The sequence below is a fragment of the Pseudophryne corroboree genome, assembly GCF_028390025.1.
Source record: "Pseudophryne corroboree isolate aPseCor3 chromosome 3 unlocalized genomic scaffold, aPseCor3.hap2 SUPER_3_unloc_30, whole genome shotgun sequence".
Lineage (NCBI taxonomy): Eukaryota > Metazoa > Chordata > Amphibia > Anura > Myobatrachidae > Pseudophryne > Pseudophryne corroboree.
Window position 1 is genome coordinate 636482 of NW_026967520.1, and position 20322 is coordinate 656803.

General features: G+C 45.5%; 2 protein-coding genes across 2 annotated transcripts in view; one reads left to right on the forward strand and one right to left on the reverse strand.

The window, feature by feature from the left end:
• The window catches only part of LOC134984027 (zinc finger protein 850-like), a 586502-nt gene that overhangs the window by 102156 nt on the left and 464024 nt on the right, over window positions 1–20322 (reverse strand). The window lies entirely within an intron of this gene.
• Window positions 1–20322, forward strand: part of LOC134984032 (gastrula zinc finger protein XlCGF17.1-like) — a gene marked incomplete at both ends in the record, with an annotated part of 49583 nt that overhangs the window by 757 nt on the left and 28504 nt on the right. The gene's annotated exons all lie outside the window — the stretch shown is intronic.

The following is a 20322-nucleotide window of genomic DNA, read 5'->3' on the forward strand; positions in this document are numbered from 1 at the left end:
ACATCAAAAGATAAACCACACAGACAAAAATAAAAAAAATATACATTTTGGGTAATAACTACCATGGGCTGTGTATTCCACCCTCACAGGGTACCAGGTGCAGGGCACTGTGTAGGATTACCCTCGGTGGAGTAGTCCATCCTTGAGGGGTAGGCCTGTAAGGTACTACTGATGTTCTCTGCCAGAGGGTTAGTGGGCATAGTCCTGGTAATTTCGTTTTCGAGGTTTGATGAGTCCACATAATGTTTTGGATTTCTTTCTTGATGTTCATCAATGTTTGTTCAACTGTTTTTTTAACTGTTAATTTTCAAAACGCTTAGAGATAAGAACGCTTTGAGTATTTTAACGCACAGCTGTGCATGGCTGAAGCTACAGATATACTATGGTAAATTGACACAACTACAGCTGAGACAAATGTCTCACTAATCAAAGGAGCTAAATTACCCAGTGTTTGACTAAGCAGACACCAGCCCAGTCTGCCTTGATTAAATATGCGGCACTGACCAGACTTTGAAACACAGGTATTTTAAATTACAAAGAAAACCAGAAATCACAAAACTAACATGAGATTTGAACATACATTTAGAATAGATGTTTTGCTGAGGTTTAGATTGCAATAGCAGATAACAGGGTGAGATTTGAACATACATTTAGAATAGATATTTTGCTGAGGTTTAGATTGAGAGCCCAGTACCAATCCTAAATGGTTGTCTAGCTGAGCTCCAGGTGTGGGTGATGCCAGTTGGCTGTGACTCAGTCCTGGTGAAACAGGTCCTTATGATAGAAGCTCACCAACAAAGGGCAGGGCTACAGCTCAGCTTTACTACCAACCAGACATACGCTTGGGGGTTCAGAGTTACAAAATGCTGATCATGTGCGGAATCTTGGTGTACTGGATGGTGGAGTGACACTTACACATCGGTATCTGCCACAATCAGATCCTCATCTGAGGAACATAACCAGACTCCAGCACTTATTTCTCTCAGAAGATCTACCTACAGTCATACATGCACTTGTATCATCACACATAGATTACTGCAATGTCCTCTACCTGGGTCTCCCAGCAAAAGAATTGCACCGCTTGTAGCTTGTACAGAATGCAGCAGCCAGGCTGTTACCTAACCAGCCCGTTCCTGCCACATAACACCCATTCTCTGCTCCCTTCACCGGCTGCCTGTAAGATGGTGACTCTATTACATAATCTTACTGACTCTCCCAGCCCTACATGACCTGGGTCCATGGTACCAGAACCAGCTTCTGCCTCCTTACTGCCCTGCTTTCTTACTTCCACCTGCACATGAAGGACTGTTACCAGCAGTACCAAGAATCCCCAAGCAATGCTGAGAGGTCAGGGGGAAGACATGGTGGTGGCACTAGTGCTGTAGCGGGGGCTGCCGGAGGCACTGTCAGTGGGTAATATTGTCCCCAAGCAGCACTGAGGTGTGGGGGGAGGCAGGGCGGGTGGCAGTTGGGGGAGATGGGGCAGTAGCGGGGGGAGATGGGGGGTGGCAATAATAGCGGTGGTAGTAGTGGGGGGAGACGGTGACAGTAGTGGGAGAGGCAGGGCGGGTGGCAGTAGTGGGAGGAGACAGCAGTGGGGGGAGACAGGGCGGGTGGTCACAGTGCAGTACCAGGGGCTGCTGGAGGCAGTAAAGAGGTGTATGATTCCCGCACAGAACCAGTTGATAATTAGACTCAATGATTATTATTTCTAATTAATCCCTTGTATGTGTTACTGTTATTTGCTGTGTCAGCCTTTGTGTGTTCTGTGTAATATTCCTGAAAGTAGTGCTGCTACAGATCTCATATCATTTGTAGTAACTTGGAAAAGATGAGATATGAGGTGCACTCTGGAAGCTTATAGGGGGTTACTCAGAGATGAACGCAGATGTGACATCACGCAGCCCCCCGGAAAATGGTCCCGGCCCGCCCGCGTTCACCCCTCAGGGATGCGACCGCAATGTGTGTGTCTGTGCGGCCACTGCCCACGTGCATTTTGCCACCACCAGCAAACTGCTGCGGGCCGCTATTGCGGCTGGGTCTGAATGACCCCCATAGACCTTTGGCTCTCCTGATATGTATCTGTTTTACTTACCTGCAATACTATAATGTAACTTGAATTGTTTCTGTGATTTAAAGGATATTTTATCCATGTTGTGCAGAGTAAAGTATTTTTTAAGTTTAAAATATAGACAAAAATCTGTGTATTAAAGATATGAAATAAAGTCGTTTAAAAACAAAAGATTTCCGTTGAGTCTTTTTATGTGTCTGTGTATTATCTTATTTCCAGATAATTGTCGCTATGATGGCAGAAACAATTTCCTGTTAATGTGTCACTTGTAGTGTTACTTTTGTGTCCAGCGGGTGGGCTCGGGAATGTTATCCTTTTCCTCGCAGCCCCAGTTGCTGGAGAAAATGAAGGAGGAGCTGGTGACGGGTCACGTTCCGCTTGAGTTGACCATTTTCTCACCAGCAGGTCTTTCCACCTCTACAGACTTGTGTCCGGAAAGAGAGATACAACGTAGGCTTTAAACCTAGGATCGAGCACGGTGGCCAAAATGTAGTGATCTGATTTCAACAGATTGACCACCCTTGAATCCTGGCAAAGCGAATGAAGGGCTCCATCCACAAGTATTTCCAGGGAAGACGTTAAGACCGAGGGACTATGCACAGGCCCAAATGATAATTGTTTTATGATCCTTCTATGTATGAACCAACCGATAGAGGGAATAATCCAAAAGTGTTAATACCAAAGATTAGCTAATCTGGTTGGAGGTGCGCCATTAAGCAAATTGCAATGACTGGTTAGGGGGTTTAGAAAAAAACGCTAGTGGGCTTATATCTCAAGAAGCCTTAATATGTGGCGCACTCTTTTTCTTTGTTTCATGAATAAATTAAAACATAACTTTTATTTTTATTTAAGATAGATTTTTCAATAGGCATGAAATAAGTACCAACCAAGCATATCATTGTAAAACCCTGTACCAGATCAGAATCCTCAATCACATGTATTACCCATTCAGTACATATATAAATTGATAATTGATCACATCACAAAGATATGCACATTGAATAAAACAATATTGTTGGTAATAAAAGGTGTTCTCCTGTGACTGAGCATATCATGTGTAACCCTGTAACAGAGCACAGTTCTCTAAGGCATGCATATCCAATTCTACACCTTTGTATCAATTCTGTGACAATATTGTTATTGAGAAGGGATGTTCCCTGTAACAAGGTATACAATATGAAACCCTGTCACAGAGCGAGGTATACATTATATTATCCCAAGGTTAGTGCATAGATAATATCCAGCTTTCTGCCTGTTTCATTCCAAAGGCCTGCTAAGTTGTCCCAACATGCATCTACACAATACTATTGCCAATCACTGAGTGACGCCTGATATAAATATAAATCAGATAACGAGTAGTAACCAGTGACTAGTAATGACGTCTGTATGTAATGAGTCCACAAATCAGGAGAACCACCTTTCTGTATCTCCAGCACCCGCTACAGAAATATAACATCTGAAGAATGAATGAGGTTGGGGAGAGAGTAGCAGCCTGTAATAATGATAATATATGCTGTTATATAAACAGTGCTATAACCATTCTTCTGATAGACATCCTTCCTCCGATAGATATAAAGAAGCTCTGGTGTATATACGCTGAATCCCCCTTCTACTTTTATCCCATGTGCCGTGGGGCAGTGACTGGGAACAATGAGAGCAGGGAAAGCACCAGCACCAGAGCAGAAGGAAAGATGAAGTGCAGCAGCTTCTGCTGTCCCCGGGATCAGTCGCTCCTGATAATGTCTATTTATCATAAAAGAATTAGGGAGTCTCCGTTGTGATGATATTCGTCATATACAATTTATTATCAAATAAGAGGCCACGCCTATTATTCTGCGCAGAGGAGCGTGACCCAAGACAGACTTCATCAATGATACCTGTGTCTTCAGGACATTCAGGCTTACATATATATATAGTACATGATCATACAATAATTCATAACTTATTAATCAATGGGGTGTGTATCTAGATATCATGGGGAACATGGATTGATTGAGGGTGAATAACCGGAAGTGCCAAAGATGGTCAGTTGAGCTAATTGCACGGCCGATCTTCTCCTGAAGATGGCAGACTGGCTCCATGAGTCTTGGATCTCCCATTCACATCAGTTGGACTTCTCAGTAGGCCTTGTCAGCAAAGAGGTCATTCTTGTTCATCATGGCATGTTGTTTGTCCAAAGCAAAGGTCCATCAGATATTCATTATCATGTCCTCTTTCTCCTGACATAAAAACCTCATAAAATGTCATTAAGTTCTGGTTATCTAAATACAAGGGTCTCTATTGATAGATACGATCTCTCTGTCAGGTGACAGAACACAAAGGTCTAGAAGAAAACATTACTGTCTGGAGAATTACCTCTATATGAGAATTGAGATATTTATTACCGATGCTAAAATGCTATATGTATAAAAGCACAATTTCTGAGGCAATACAGATGTATATTTGATTTTTCTTCATCATTCCTGCCTTTTGTTTAATCTCTAAACACAACATATAATTAATCAAATATTCATCGTATTTAACTTAATTTTCCCCAAATGAGTGTAGTAGTGTGAGATATGAGATAGGAAAAGGAAAACCCGTTCTCTGGATGCAATCGCCGACATAAGTCCATTGAGTATCGATGTGAAAAGTCTCAACTCTCCAGAAAACTTGGACAGATAAGGGAAATGAAAGAGGTAGTGACAGAATGTGTTCTATTCTTCTTCAACCTGGCTATAAGTTGTGGTTCCTTCTCACTATGTGTGTGTGTATTGAGCATGTAAGCACCTATTAAGAGTATATTTCTGATAATTTACCTATGTGTGATAATACTACTATATTGCTATGTGTGATAATACTACTATATTGCTATGTGTGATAATATTACTATATTGCTATGTGTGATACTACTACTATATTGCTATGTGTGATAATACTACTATATTGCTATGTGTGGCTACTAAAGTGTAGGTAACTGGGATCATTACCATAAGCTTGCTCCGTGACTTCTTTTCGGGCCGTGTGAGTATTTTTTCACACGAGCATCCATAGTGTTCACTCTAGGAGTGAACTGGGGCAGGGCGCCGGACTCAGGGGGGCACATGCGCGCGTCCGAAATGGGGGCGCGGCCACGCAAATTAGGGGGGCGTGGCCACGCCTCCATCATTTTAGGGGGCGGTGCGGCCCACAGACGCTACTATAGAGAGCGTCTGTGGCCGGCGACGTCACTGTTGGGGGCGTGCCCAGCACCTCCGTCGGTGCTGGGCTTCCCCCAGCCCTCTCCCAATGCGTGAATGGATGCCGCGCGCATGCGCACGGCATCTATACACGCCGGGAGGGCAGAGAGCGGGCGGCTGTTTTAGCAGGGCACCGCAAAAGGGGCAGGGCGGGTTTTGCCTGTTAAAAAATGGGCAGGGCGCGGCGCCCTGCTAAAACAGCCTAGAGTGAACACTACGTCCAAGGACAGGCAGGCATTTGATTGTTACATAAATTATAAAGATTATAAGAATTATAACAGTGTAATATTTGGTAAAGCAATTTTTTAAATTCTGGCTCCCATCCATCTGAAGGGGTCCCAATCAGCCGATTGGGTCATATGTTCTTGCATATCCTGCAACAACTTATCCTTTTCAATGGGATTATAATTATCTGAGATGTTAAAACAACACATTCCTTTAAATTGTTCACAACCACTTCCTGCTTTAAGTAACCGGTAGTCAGTGACTACTCTATTTTGTATCATACCATCTCTTACTTCTCTGAGTTCTTCATTTATAAGAGCAATAGCCGTACTGGTGGCATTTATGGCTTTAGCCAATCCACAAGCTATGCTATTTATCACCCTTGTGTTATACAGGCTGAGTCCTGGGACTCCTATGAGTGAAAAGGCTAATGCTGAGTATTGTGCCTTGCTAAGTAATAGTAAATCTGATCGGCAATCAGGATCTAAAGATCTTTTTTCTTTACTATGAGACTCCAAAGTAGTTATGTTTGCACGAGCTGCTACAAAAGTGAGTCTGCCTAAATAACAAATACCCATGTGATCTACTGGGTAATAAGAATATGCAATATTACCACATATAAAAATAAGCCCATGGGCATGTATATATCAATTCTAGGGCTGCTTATTGTTATCAAGGAAGTACACTTTGGGGTAACCCCTAAAGACTCAAACTGTGGCTTACCACCAACAATATCCCAACAGTTCTTTTCAGATATACTAGGCTGGATCTCCAGCTTATACCTGGTGGTGAGATACTGCCCGATTTTATCTTCTGGGTTGTTGGTCCCTAATGATTCCATGTTAATGTCTATAAAGGTGATATTTTTCCTGGTAGCAATTCTATCTTCTGCATTTCTTCTATTGTTATTGGAATACATATAAAGCAGGTCTTATAAGCTTCTCCCACATGTTTGGGTGGTACTACACAGAAAGCATTACTATGGGCGGCAGCTGTGGCCAGTTCTACAAAGGTGTTCCTCTCATATACTCTAGCTTTTCTCACTGGGCCCTCATAGGGGTTTTCACTTATCGTGTTCTGATTCTTATTTTCTCATTCCTCGGGGAGCCATTCCTGATCATGGAGTGTAAGGTGTGTGTCTGAGTGTTGTGTCTGATTCCTCTCCTCACCGTCATAACACCATACTATACAATCATTCTATGGGATTCTCCCACAGTGGGTACAGAGACATCTATACACATTTACCATTTTGTGGCATTCTGTCTGTTCTAGGGGGGCTCTGACTGTGTGTGCACCTCCAAAGAGCAATGGATCATCGTGGTACCAATCTATACATCTTTGCTCAGGGTTCCGTCTGCAATATTTACAAATACATCTGGCTATTGGGGGTAGCTGCTGACATCTATTTGGGTATACCTCTTTAGCCTCTCTTTTCTTCCTCTCGTTTCTAGTGTCTAGGGGTGTGATGAGAGGTACATAACTAGGATAAGGATGTATTACCTCCTCAAAGGTCATCAGAGACATACCCTCTGGGGAAGCCACCTCGTGCACATTCTCAGACTGACCCTTCCCTGGGCCCTCAGTCATCCTTGTCAGTAATCCCATCCATATAATTATTCCCAGGCTTACAACCGATACTTCAATCTTGATGGCCCGTCTGGATCTTTTCTTCACCTGATTGGGGTTTAGCAACACTGACTGTCCCACATCATTCTCAAAATACATCTTACCAAACCAGGCCATTTTTATTACCTCTTAGTCTCTGGTTACTGGGGTTCCTCAAACAGAGCCTGCAAGTTCAGCGCTTCTGCAGCTTCTTCCTCTGGAGGCTTTTTCTGGGACTCTGCTCTTCCCATCCTCAGTCACTTTCTTGCAATGCAATGCATGTATCCAAGCCAATTTCTCTGCAACCTTTACTGCCATGGGCATGGTCAATAGTACTTGGTAGGGTCCCTCCCACCTGTCTACAAATGAACCAGAGCGTAAGAAATTTCTAACCATCACAAATTCTCCTGGTTTCACATCATGGCATTTCAAGTCACTTTGATTAGCACCTTTAGAGAGAATTTGTCCTTTGTGTATTTGTTTGAATTGTTTAGGCTTGTCTCTTCTATGACCTTGGAAAGTTTATTCTTTATGGTATAATTAGCTCTCTCCACGAGTCCAGCTGCCTGGGGTCCATAAGGACAATGGAGTTTGGACTCTATACCCATGATCCTATACATCTCTTGGAAGACCTTACCCGTGAAGTGTGTGCCTTGATCTGACTCAATGATCTCTGGAATACCATATCTAGATACAAACTCCTGTTCTAGCTTCTTAGCTGTGAAATGTGCTGTGCAGGCTACCGCTGGGTAGGCCTCAGGTCAACCACTGAAGACGTCAACACAAACAAGTACATATTTGAAATTTCTACAGGGTGGTAATTGGATGAAGTCTATCTGTATTGCCTGGAAAGGTCCTCAGGTATTTGGGATATGGGCAATTGGTGCTGGGACAGTCTTACCTGGGTTCTTTCTTAGACAGATAAGGCATGATTGAGCTTTCTTACCTGCATAGGATGAGAAACCAGGGGCAAACCAGTAGGCCTTTAGGGTCTTTTCCATACCTTCCTTTCCTAGATGAGTGAACCCGTGGGCTGACTCAGCCAGGCTTGGTAGAATGGCTTTTGGTGCTACCGGTCTTCCTGTCGTGTCCCTCCAGATACCAGAGGAGTCTGGATTACACCCTTTGAGCTTCCACGAGGATATTTCCTGCTTTGAACAAGATTGGTACAAATGCATTAATTTTCCAGTGTTACAGGTGAAAATATTTGTAATGAGATGAGACTCCGTATCTCTGGCACGGAGCCATGATTGTTTATTGCCACTGAGGCTGCTGCTTTCACTGTTTGATCAGCATAGGTATTTCCTTTCTACACCGGGTCTGGGTGGCTTGTGTGAGCTTGACATCTGATGACTGCTACTTCTTTTGGTAGCAATACCACTTCCATGAGGTACTTAACTATCTCTGCGTGAGAAATCGGTGTTCCATTTGATGTTAAAAAAATGTCTGTTTCCAAATAGCGGAAAAATTGTGCAGAAAGGCAAATGCATATTGTGAGTCAGTATAAATGTTAACAATTCTGATTCGTGCCAAGTAACATGCTCTCCCCAACGCTATGAGTTCTGCTTTTTGAGCAGAGTGGGGTGGTGGAAGCGGGAGTGCTTCAATGACGTGTATCGTCCACTATGGCGTATCCAGATGTCAGAATGCCCATGTCATTCTGGCGGTGGCAGCTACCATCAACATACAGGTGAGATCACCTGACTCCTGCAATATCTAGCTCTATGGCCGTACTTACCACATGTAAAGCATGCCATTGGGTCTGGGTGTCTAGGGCCCTGGTATACCGGACCTATATTTCCAGGTGTGTACTTACCTCCCTGCAGTCCCTGCCATGAGTTTCTATTCTGCTGACTATGTCTTGGCTGTCTGGGGTCCCAATGGTTTTATGTAGGTGGCCCCTGATTGTTTTGAACTGTCTGTGGGGGATGCAGTCACTTTACCTCCAATCATAATACCGACGGACTATATACCGACACCCATTGACCGATGGTCGATATCCCGACAAGGTCTAAATACCGACACGGACTAAATACCGACATGTGAAATACCGACAAGGTCTAAATACCGACATGTAAAATGCCGACAGGTCGAAATACCGACACAAGTTTTTCATGATTTTTTTCATTAAAACCGACTTGTTCATACTTTACCGTCCCAGTGGACCTGGAGGGGGAATATAATAGTGTGCCGAGCGCAGCGAGGCACCGTGCCCGAAGCATGGCGAGCGCAGCGAGCCATGCGAGGGGACGCGGTACACTTTATATGGTGTCCATGTTGATTTATGTCGACATACACACAATAAAACATAAAAAAATCATGAAAAACTTGTGTCGGTATTTCGACCTGTCGGCATTTTACATGTCGGTATTTAGACCTTGTCGGTATTTCACATGTCGGTATTTAGTCCGTGTCGGTATTTAGACCTTGTTGGGATATCGACCATCGGTCAATGGGTGTCGGTATATAGTCCGTCGGTATTATGATTGGCGGGATATCATACCGATCCCGTCTGTGGGTTGGTTATATTTGTCTGTTGCTGAATTTGTGCAGGAGGAATGTGATCTACAACAAGGACTGGGGCGGGTTTGACAAGATTAGGTTCATGCGCTCTTGCTTCCCCCACTACAGTGTTTATTGGGTAGGTTCTCCATGGTAATTTAGTGGTTTTGAGAGCTGTCATTACTGCAGGCTTTAGACCTTCAACAAAACATGTGACCAGCATGGTGGAAGCCTCATTTGTTTTAACTATCACTTCACCTGCAGTAAATGTGGGCACCATTAACTTAAATCTATCAAAATACTCATCCACTGTTTCATTATCTGTCTGTCTGACTGAAAACAAGTCGTCCCATTTGGGGACTGGTGGGTATAATTCCCGCAGTCTAGTATTTAGTGCATCTATTTTGGCCTTAGTTGGGTCGCTGAAATCATTTGTGGCAAGATCAATGCTTGTAGCAAGGGATTGCGCTAAGTCTTCAGGTAAACAAGTATATAATATCTGCTCTAGATCCCTGCAAGTAAACTTATGTACATAATACTCCTGTGAGAGGTACCTACAAGTGGCATTAGAGTTCTTTCTTGGGTCGGGGAATCCAGCTTTTATACTTAACAACTCAGGTTTTGATAATAGGTAACTGACCTCCACTCAGGAGGCTGGCACAGCCGGGCTTATAACGGTATTTCCTTCACCTTTCACCTCTGCTCTACCTGGTAATTTCATTCTACGCATAGGGTTCAATGTAATAGTATCAGTATTAGTTTCCATAAGTTCTGATCTGTGGGCACCTGTGTGGTGTAAGCTGCAAGCTGATCTTGAGTGGCAGTGTCAATTACTTCTTGTTTCCCCGTGCGATGAAATACCCGCTGTCCTGTGTTATTTAGTATTCTGTAATTAAACCTTGATCCCTGTCTGAGTGTTCTAATTGACTGTACAATTTGCTGAGGTGTACTGGTGACATTAATTACCGCTTATATATACAGGAGAGGCCACCGGTGGAGTAGCAATGGAAAGCTTAGGTAGCAGAAGCTGATAGAAATCAGGGGAAGAAGCAGAAAGATGTGAAACAGAAGAGTCACTTGATATTATAGATGCCAGTTGCTGGATATTGTCATGTAGTGTGTCTGCATCCTGTGTTGATTTCCTATGCTGTTCTTGTTGTGGGCTTGCGTGGGCATAGCTATATGTAGTGGGTGAACTGTGTGTTTGCTGCGTGCTGCCAGTGAGTGGAGGGGGGGCTGAGCTCAGCGCGCCCTGTGCTGCTGGAGAAGTGCCAGAAGCTGGTGGCTGTGGAATATGAGACGCCTGTGGAACGTTAGAAAGTGTATTTTGAGAAACAGCAAATTGGATAAGAGTTGCGTCATCCTCAATAGTTGAAATATCATTAGGTGCATTTTGTAGTGACTGTAATTCTTTCACAGGGTATAGTGATGCTGGTAATGATGTGATATTATTGTATGGTGGAGGATTGTTATGTGAGTTTGCAATGTCAGTAAATGTTTCAATACAGAGGTTAGTCTTAACATTATCTGCAGTCCAGTTACACATTTCTTTTTTCCATAAATCTTCCCGTAATAGGAAATGGTATTGTCTCATTCTGTGTGATGTCACTCCACTTTGAAATAAACTGGACGCACGGTCGCCCATAAATGCTAAGCATACAATTCACTGCGGTACCATCATTACAATTTGACAAGTCACTTCCCGTTTTTCAACAACTCTATCTTATTTCTCCCAATTTAAAGCCCGGGCTACTCTTTTGTGGCCACAAAAAGAGTCTCAAATAGACAGCGTAGCAGCGGCTTTCACAAATTTGGTTTTGCCAAACGTATAACTTATAGCAACAAGTGACTCACTTCCTTATTACCTCATTCCTGATTTTTCTTCATCAGTTATCCGGCTATTCTGAAGTAACAGGCCTGTAGAGCGTGCCTTTATAGGTAGATCGTCCAGATAGGGGACAATCATCACACCCTGCTTCCGAAGTAGTGCCATTATGACCGCCATGACCTTTGTGAATACTCTGGGAGCAGAAGAGAGATTGAATGGAAGGGCCTGGAACTGGAAATGAGCATCCTGTATCACAAACCGGAGAAAAGCCTGATGAGGAGGCCAAATGGGAACATGTAAGTATGTATCCTTGGTGTCTAAGGATGCCAGAAACTCGTTTCACACCAACCCTGCAATAACAGACTGGAAGGACTCTATCTTGAACTTGAATACCCTCAAACATGGATTGAGATCCTTCAAGTTCAGGATTGGCTTGAGTGATAGGCCTGTTTCCGATGATGAGAAGGAACAGGAATCAGTACCTTTGCTGATAGAAGCTTCTGGACCGCTGCCTGCAAGGCCACTCTTCTGTCATCAGAAACTGGTAAACCCATGGTGAAGAAACGCTGAGGCGGTCGGGCTTGAAAATCGAGCTTGTAACCGCAAATTATGAGATCCCTGATCCAAGCATCTGGACAGGATTGTACCCAGGCCTCCCTGAAATCCCACAGATGAGCTCCCACCCTGTGGTCTCCCAGGTGGGAGGGAAGCCCGTCATGCGGTGGTAGCGGTGGAGGACTTAACCTCTGACTGGGTTGAGGCTGTGGAACCTCTGCCTCTACCTCTATGGCCATGGCGATGGAAGCTCCTCCCCTGCCCTGTCCTCGAAACCTAGAAGGGGCATGAAAGGATTGAAAGGAGGGACCCCTATAGGGCCCGCGAGAGGCTGGAGCAGCAGAAGAAAGATAAGTTGACTTGAGAAATCCAGGCATCCAGATCCTTACCAAACAGGACCTCTCCTGTAAAGGGCAATGCATCTGCTGCCCTTTTGGACTCTGTATCCACCTGCCATTGCCGCAGCCAGAGAGCTCTGCGGACCGAAATTGCTAAAGCGGAAATCCTACCTCCAAGAATACAGATGTCCTTGGAAGCCTCGCAAAGATAAAGGGCTGATTCGCGGATGTGTTCTGCCAACAGAATAAGTTGATCCACTGGCAAATCATCACGAAGTCCAGAGGACAATTTTTCCGCCCAAGCTTCCATTGCCTTGTTGACCCAACAACCTACCTGCGCCGGGCAATGTAATACCCCCGCCGCCGAGTAAATAGTCTTCAAGGTAGATTCCAACTTCCTATCCGACGCTTCCTTCAGCGAAGTCGCTCCAGGAACCGGCAGAACTGTCTTCTTAGACGAGACACCGAAGGATCTACAATCGGAGAGGTCTCATAACGCTTCCTGTTATCTGCGGGAAAAGGATAGGAAGACAACATTTTTCTTGATACCTGAAATTTTGCATCCAGATGTTTCAAGCCGCCGTTATGAGCGCATCCAGCTCCTCCGAAACTGGAAAGGTAACCGACAGGAATTGCTTGGTGACAAACCTTGAAGGGCATAAGGTGTTCTGCTCCATCTCCTCCACCTGTAATACTGAGCGAATAGCAGTAATAAGCGCCTCAATATCCTGAGCTACTGGTTCAGAGTCCTCGTACACCTGATCGTCGTCAGTATCCGGTATATCTACCACCGCCTCATCTAATAGAGGCATATCATCATCAGATTCCTGTAACACAGAGGCTAGCAATCTCTTTTTTGAAGCCTGTGGAGGGGGACTAAAGGATGGGGCTTGGGAAGGGATTACAGCCCTAGAGAGACCTTCAACTGATTTCCCCAGGGAACGAGCCCATGCTGGTTCAGGCTCCGGTATCGGGAAAAGCTGTCGGACCCGGGCCGTCTCTCTATCTTCCTGAGAAGCCTTCAGTTCCCCAGTCAACAGGGACATAACCTCTGTGAGCTGAGTTGTCCATGCAGGGGCGCTCTGGGTCTCTAATGAGGGCTGAGCAGAAGGCTCTGACACACAATCCTCACATAAAGGGGAATTTTCAGACTGTCCCTGGGAGAATTTGACAGAGCATTTCTGACATTGGAAAATGTTCTGTGCTGCCTTGGAGCCCTTTCCTGCCATAGCAGCACCTGTCACCCTCCCCCCCACACACAGCAATAGGCAGAAGGGGAGGGAGGGGGAAGAGCCGGGAGAAGCGCAGCCACAGCAGCCCTGATAGTAAAGGTACAGGTGCCTCACTGTTCCCCTAGTGCCCCCCAGTCCCCACTGAAACTGTCTCACTGACCGGAATGATGCCTCTGAGTCTCCCCTTCTCCACGCTGCAGCTTTGTAAAATGGCTGCCAGCGCGCACTGAGTCCAGCGGTGCAGAGCGGGGTTAAGCCCCCCCTGTAATGGCGCCAAATTCAAACTTGCAAGACGCCTCCAGCGGAATCCCCGTGCCGGCTCTGTGGGCCGCGCTGAGCGCGGAGCTGCGAGCGGAGGGAGCGGGAGAAAGTGAGCCGGGGACGGAGACCAGAACGGAGAGCGGGGAGTAGGGAGAGCCACTGTAAATTAGAGCGGGGAGTGATGTGAGCCGCCGGAGACCAGTGCGGGGAGCGGGGAGTAGGGAGAGCCACTGTAAATTAGAGCGGGGAGTGATGTGAGCCGCTGGAGACCAGAGCGGGGAGCGCGGGGGTTTGTGGCGCGGCTGAGTACTTTCTCTTAGCTCCTGCATTAGAGATCAAGCAGGTCTTTACTTACTGGGTGAGCCAACTGTTTAGACTAAAGTTTCTACTGCTGCTTGATGGAGTGTCCCCGCCACCCGCCACACACAGTGGTGTCTGGCCACATACACTTACCACTACTGTGCTGCCGGAATCTTCTGCTGACGGAGCGGCCACGACACGCGCCGCACGCAGCGGTGTCCGGCCAGCTCCGGAGAGCTCAGTGTCTCCTTCAGCCGGGGCCCATCCCGAGCCGCACGCAGCTGCGATGGGACCCCGCCGGCAGCTCCCACGGTGCAGACTGGCAGTGGCAGAACTGCCAGTCTGTGAAGAATAATTTTTTTTTATAATTTATCGAGAAAACCCAAGAGTGACCAGCTGCCTTGTGCACAAAACAAAGACTGACTTGGAGGGGGACATAGTAGGGGAGGAGCTAGCCACAGTGTTAAGAGTTTTAAAGTTCCAGCTCCCAGTTACTCCCTACTATATCCCCATTGTAACTGCGCTCCAGTGTCCCCTAGTGGATAAAGGAGAAATATACACAGCGGGCTCTCCCCCTTTACTACACCTGTACCAGTGTCTGGTCGTGGAGGATCCCTGGAGGAGCTTGGGGATCTCTAGTCATGAAACCATATACTGGAACCTTGGTGTTGTGTCTGGAGGCCATGAGGGCCACATCCGGCTGGCCCCACTTGTGTAACAGGAGCTGGAAAACCACTGGTTGTAGGGACTGTTAGGATCTTGCTTTTTAACCCCCTCGATGTGATGACCTCTTAGGTACCCGTGAGAGCAACTCTTAACACAAAGAATAAACACGCAGCTGTTGGTTAAGAATCACTCTGTTTATTATAGGGATTACGACTTACTATATAGATAAGACACATGGGTGTATACAATACGTGCAAGAACTTAATTGGACAATGAAGGTAACATACGACACTACATGCAGGATATCATACAGCAGAAGCATGAATAGCACGAGGGCACCACGAGCTCTATGTCCTTATAAGGGTTTCCGTACACGGACAGGGGTACGTGTCGAAACTAAGGCACAGTTAGTACATAGTTTCAGTGTCTGACGTGGGAGTAGCTTCATAAGGTTATAACCTTATATGGGAACATTGAGACGTCTTTGTCTCTGTAGCAATAAGAGTAAACAAAGGACATGGACCCTTTAACCCTTCAACCCCCTCTTAGAATCATAAATTCATATGATATGATTCTTCCTAGGAGGTTTCCCTGAACGGTATTTGGCTAGATATTGTTTATAACCTGCAGGTGAGTTGTCATGTGGTGGGGCTATAGACTCATACATGAGATTATTCTCGATGGTCTTAGTTGTGAGCCGTCGGCAACATGGTAGGATGCAGAACACAATAACACATATAAGAATGAGAACAATCAATATAAAGATTCCCAATTGTACAAGTGCTTGTTTCCAGTTCTCGAACCAACCGAAGTATTGGCTCCAGGGGTTATCAATGCCTGAATTCTTTTTCAATTCTACAGATAAATCCTCTAGTTTTTTTATGGCCAGGGTGACCTTACCATTCGGGCCGGTGTTGTCAGGTATGTAGGTGCAACATCCCTCTACCTTTCCAATATAGACACAGGTGCCCCCTTTTTCTGCCAATATCATATCAAGGGCCATACGATTTTGAAATGTCATTTGGGAAGTAGCTTCTAGTTGCTCGGCTATACCTTTAAGGGCATCTTTCGTGTCATTAACAAATCTCTGCTGATTATAGTAGATATAATTAATCCAGGCCAGATTTTTATTTACGGATATTATGGGGATGAGAGATTCAAAACCAGCAGCAACCTGATCTCTTGCCTTGAATTCGTCAGGGACCCCTCGAGGGACTCCTATAGCATCAATATACACATGTGGGTCAAAACTACCTCCTGGACTTTCCTTTTCCTTCTCCTGGAGGCTAAAATGGGAGAAGGAGGCTGCTCCTCCTCTGGGAAAATGTGGAGGGGCATGATTACCTTAGCCAGGGCGCATTCTCCTTTCCATGGGGCATCTAATTTTGTTCTTAATTTCATATCTCCACAGATATAGTAGATATCACCTAGAGATTTGGTCTGATTGTTCAGGACAGTAGTTCTTCTAGATGCGCAGTAACCTTGAGGGAAGGTTTTTAAGTTCTTACCATGGGTATCGTTTGACACATAGCAGGTATAATTTCCTGGATATATAGTTATGGTATTACCTGGATTGGGATTTTTCGATAGTATGGGGTATTCCTTTTTCCACATTTCACACTCACTGTCGTTGGTCTTGGTGCCATTGTAGAGGCTGAAAAAACAACCCTCCTGGTATGGGGGTATATTCAGAGGCACTGTACCTAAGTGGGGTCTAGACTTGCCACAAACATAGCAGTTACTTTTATTATGTTTGATGGCACTGTATTTCATCCATTCTAACCAAAAATTTATGTCAGAAAACCCAGTCTCAATAGCTAGGGTGTCTTCGAAGGTGGGATTGTTTATGGCTATTATGTCGTTGAATGTGGTTATGTGAGGCCTCAGGGGATTACTTTGGGTACTAGCTTTAGGCTGATAATCTGAATTATTAAACATATCTTTTAAGAGAAATTGTCTTCGGGGTGACAAATATTCTCCATATTTCCCCAGAACATAGGTGTCAGCGTCAGTGGGTTGGGGATGCCGTATACTTATTATAAAGTGGCTATCACATTTACTTTTCCTATAAAGAGTGAGTCGAGAAAGCAATGATTCCCCGTTTTTATCACGTTTGAGAGTTGCCTCATGGGGCTGGTATCCCCAATTAATTCCTGAGTTCCACCCCACCGCCCCCCAGGAGTCACACTCCTTTCCCCACTTAGGGCTGGTGACACAGATATAGGCCTGATTAGAGGAATATGGTGTCCCATATTGGTCACATTGCCAGGACCATCGCTTGGACTTACAGGGGACGATGGTACAATAGTCTATTATGTAGGTGGCTACCTCGGTATTAGAGGAATTATACCAAAAGGTATATGTGCCTGCTTCCTCAGTTATGGCCACCTCAGCCTCGCAGGGCAATGGAAGGATAAGAATTACAGTTAAAATAGTACATTTCCACCATAGTTCAAAAATCGATGGCTCTTTCTTGTGGATCCCCTCTTTGTTCATGCTGGAGGTCAGGGCTGTCTGCCCCCGTTAGTACCTCTTCCTGCTGGAGGTCAGGGCTGTCCGCCCCCGTTAGTACCTCTCTTTGTTGTTGGGGGTCAGAGTTGTCTACTCCCGTTAGTACCCCTTCCGGTCTTCCTTCCCGGTCTGGTCTAGGTATGTTCTTTACTCGGGATGCATGTATCCAGGTAGGGCCTTCTTTGGTAAGGATCGCTGTTCTGGTAACTGCAACAACCTCTGTTTCGGGACCGTACGCAAAGTCTCCTGGTTCTTTGTTTCTGGGGAGAACCTTAACAACCACTCTGTCTCCCACCTGGAAGGGGTGAGTTGGTTCCTGTGGATTAGAGGGATTTTTCCGAACAACATTATGCTCAACTTCAGTCAGTTTGGTTATGAGAGACCTGACATATTCTTCCCTAATCTGATCTAGATCCCCCTCTTGCACTATCATGGGTTTCTTTGCCCAGGGCGTGGGAAAGGGTCTTCCCATGAGTATCTCAAAGGGGGAGTATCCCAGAGTCTTCTGTGGGGTCATCCTGATTTCTGCTAGAATGATAGGGAGGACTTGCTTCCATTTGTGAAAGGTACCTCCCGTGGCCTTCCTTAACTTGTCCTTAATAGTCCTATTCATCCTCTCTACGACCCCTGAACTTTGGGGGTGATACCGAATGTGAAACTTCCATTCTATCTGTAGGGCCTTTACCAAAGCCTGTGTGATCTTGGCCGTGAAAGCTGAACCTTTGTCACTATCTATTTGTAATGGGCAGCCCCACCTGGGTATAACTTCCTGTGTGAGTATTCTAGCAACAGTCTTGGCATCCTCCACCTTGGTAGGGAATGCTTCGGGCCATCTTGAAAACATGTCTACTATGACTAAGGCATACTCCTGTTAAGCCCCTTTGTTTGGGATATGAGTAAAATCAATTTGCAAATGAGTAAAGGGCGTGGTTGGATATGCCAGGTGTTGGTGAGCTGCCTTCATAGGATTGTTAGGGTTGTTTCTTAAGCATGTAATGCATCTGCTAACATACTGGTCAACTAGGAATCTCGCGTCTGTGATGTAAAAATCTTTGTCTAGTAATGTATGTGTTGTATGTTTGCTGTTGTGACCAATCCCATGATAGTGCGATATGAACAAAGGAGCGCTTGCTTGAGGTATACATGGTTTCCCCTCTTTGCAGATTAATCCTGTTTTAGGATTCTTCTGCATTATTGGAAACAACCAGTCAGCTAAATCTTTGGGGGAGGCAGAAACTTGGAGTTCAGTAAGTAAATACTGATCATCTATCATGGGTGGGGTCATGACAGCCATGGCTTGGTGTATGGTGGGGAGCTGAGCTGCCTGGCGGGCGGAGCTATCTTCGAAAGCATTTCCCCTGGAAATTTCATCAGCCCCGCCAGTGTGGGCCCTACAATGTAAGATGGCAATATCACTAGGCAGGAGTATTGCATGAAGTAAGTCAGTGATAAGTTTGGCATGTGAAATGTTCTTACCGTCAGCTCCGATGAAACCCCGGCGGGACCAGATGACTCCATGGTCATGCACAACGCCGTAGGCGTATTTTGAGTCAGTGTAGATGGTAACAGGTTTATCCCAGTACAGAGTACATGCCCTGGTTAGGGCTATGAGCTCCGCAGCCTGGGCAGATTGGTAAGGTATGGGCTTTGCTTCAAGAATGTCATTGGGCAGGCGCACAACGGCATAACCTGCTTGGTATGTGGAGTCATTTGGTCTAGTACAAGAGCCGTCAACAAAGATGTGGTCAGAATCAGGTACCGGTATGGGGGACATGTCCAATCTGGGAGATGTCTCAGTCTCAATAGTCATGCAGCAGTCATGGTCATCGGGCAAGTCGTCTAGGGGGCCTTTGAGACCCAGGAGTGCATTTAAGATAGGGACAGGGCCTGAAGTCGCATTGGCATACTTAATAGTAAGGGATGGGTTTCCCAACAATTGTACTTCATAGCCACTGAGGCGTTGGGCAGACATATGTTGTGTGTGGAGGCCTTTAAGTAGGGTAACTACATTATGTGTGGTATGTAGTACAGTAAGGTGACCTAGGGTGAGAGTCATGGCCATCTCAGCCACCATTGCGCAGGCTGCCAGGGCTCGAAGACAAGCAGGCATTCCCTGGACTGACACGGGCATTATTTTAGAAAAGAATGCCACGGGGCGCAGCTTACCTCCATGTTCTTGAGTTAGTACCCCCGCCATGGTTTTACAGTTGTCCCTTGCAAAGAGGTGAAAAGGTAATACATAGTTGGGGAGGCCAAGTGCCGGACTTTTAATCAACAAACATTTCAAATTCTCGTATGCATCCAACATTTCTTGTGACCATTGTATGTCTCTGGGTTTGTCAGCTAGTGTGGCTTGTCTCAGAATATTGTCATAATAGGAAAAATCAGATATCCACTGTCTGCAGTAGTTTATCATACCCAGAAAGGACAGCATTTCCTTCTGAGTGGCTGGGCGGACCAGACCCAGTACAGACTGAATGCGTTGTGGACTGACCTTCCTCTCTCCCTCTGTGAGGACAAAACCCAGATAATCAACTTGCTTTTTACACCATTGCATTTTAGTTTTTGACACTTTGTGTCCACATTTACAGAGCCATAGTAACAGTGATAAACCATCCTCTCGGCAGGCCTCCTCCGTTTGACTACAGAGAAGCAGGTCATCTGCATACTGTAGCAGGACAGAACCTTGGGGGGGATGCCATGATTTTAAAGTGGCTTGGAGGACAATGGTGTAAACAACAGGAGCGTCTATGAACCCCTGGGGTAACCTACACCAAGTTAATTGCTGGCCCCCAAAAGAAAATGCGAACAGCAGTTGTGTCTGTGGGTCAACAGGTATGCTAAAAAAGGCATTTTTTAAGTCAATGACGGTGAAGTACACAGCGTCCGCAGGGATGGCTGAGAGGAGGGAGTTAGTGTCTGGGACTATGGGAGCAATGGGGACAATTAGCTGGTTAATTGCCCTCAAATCTTGTACAAATCTGGTTGATCCATCTGATTTAACAACAGG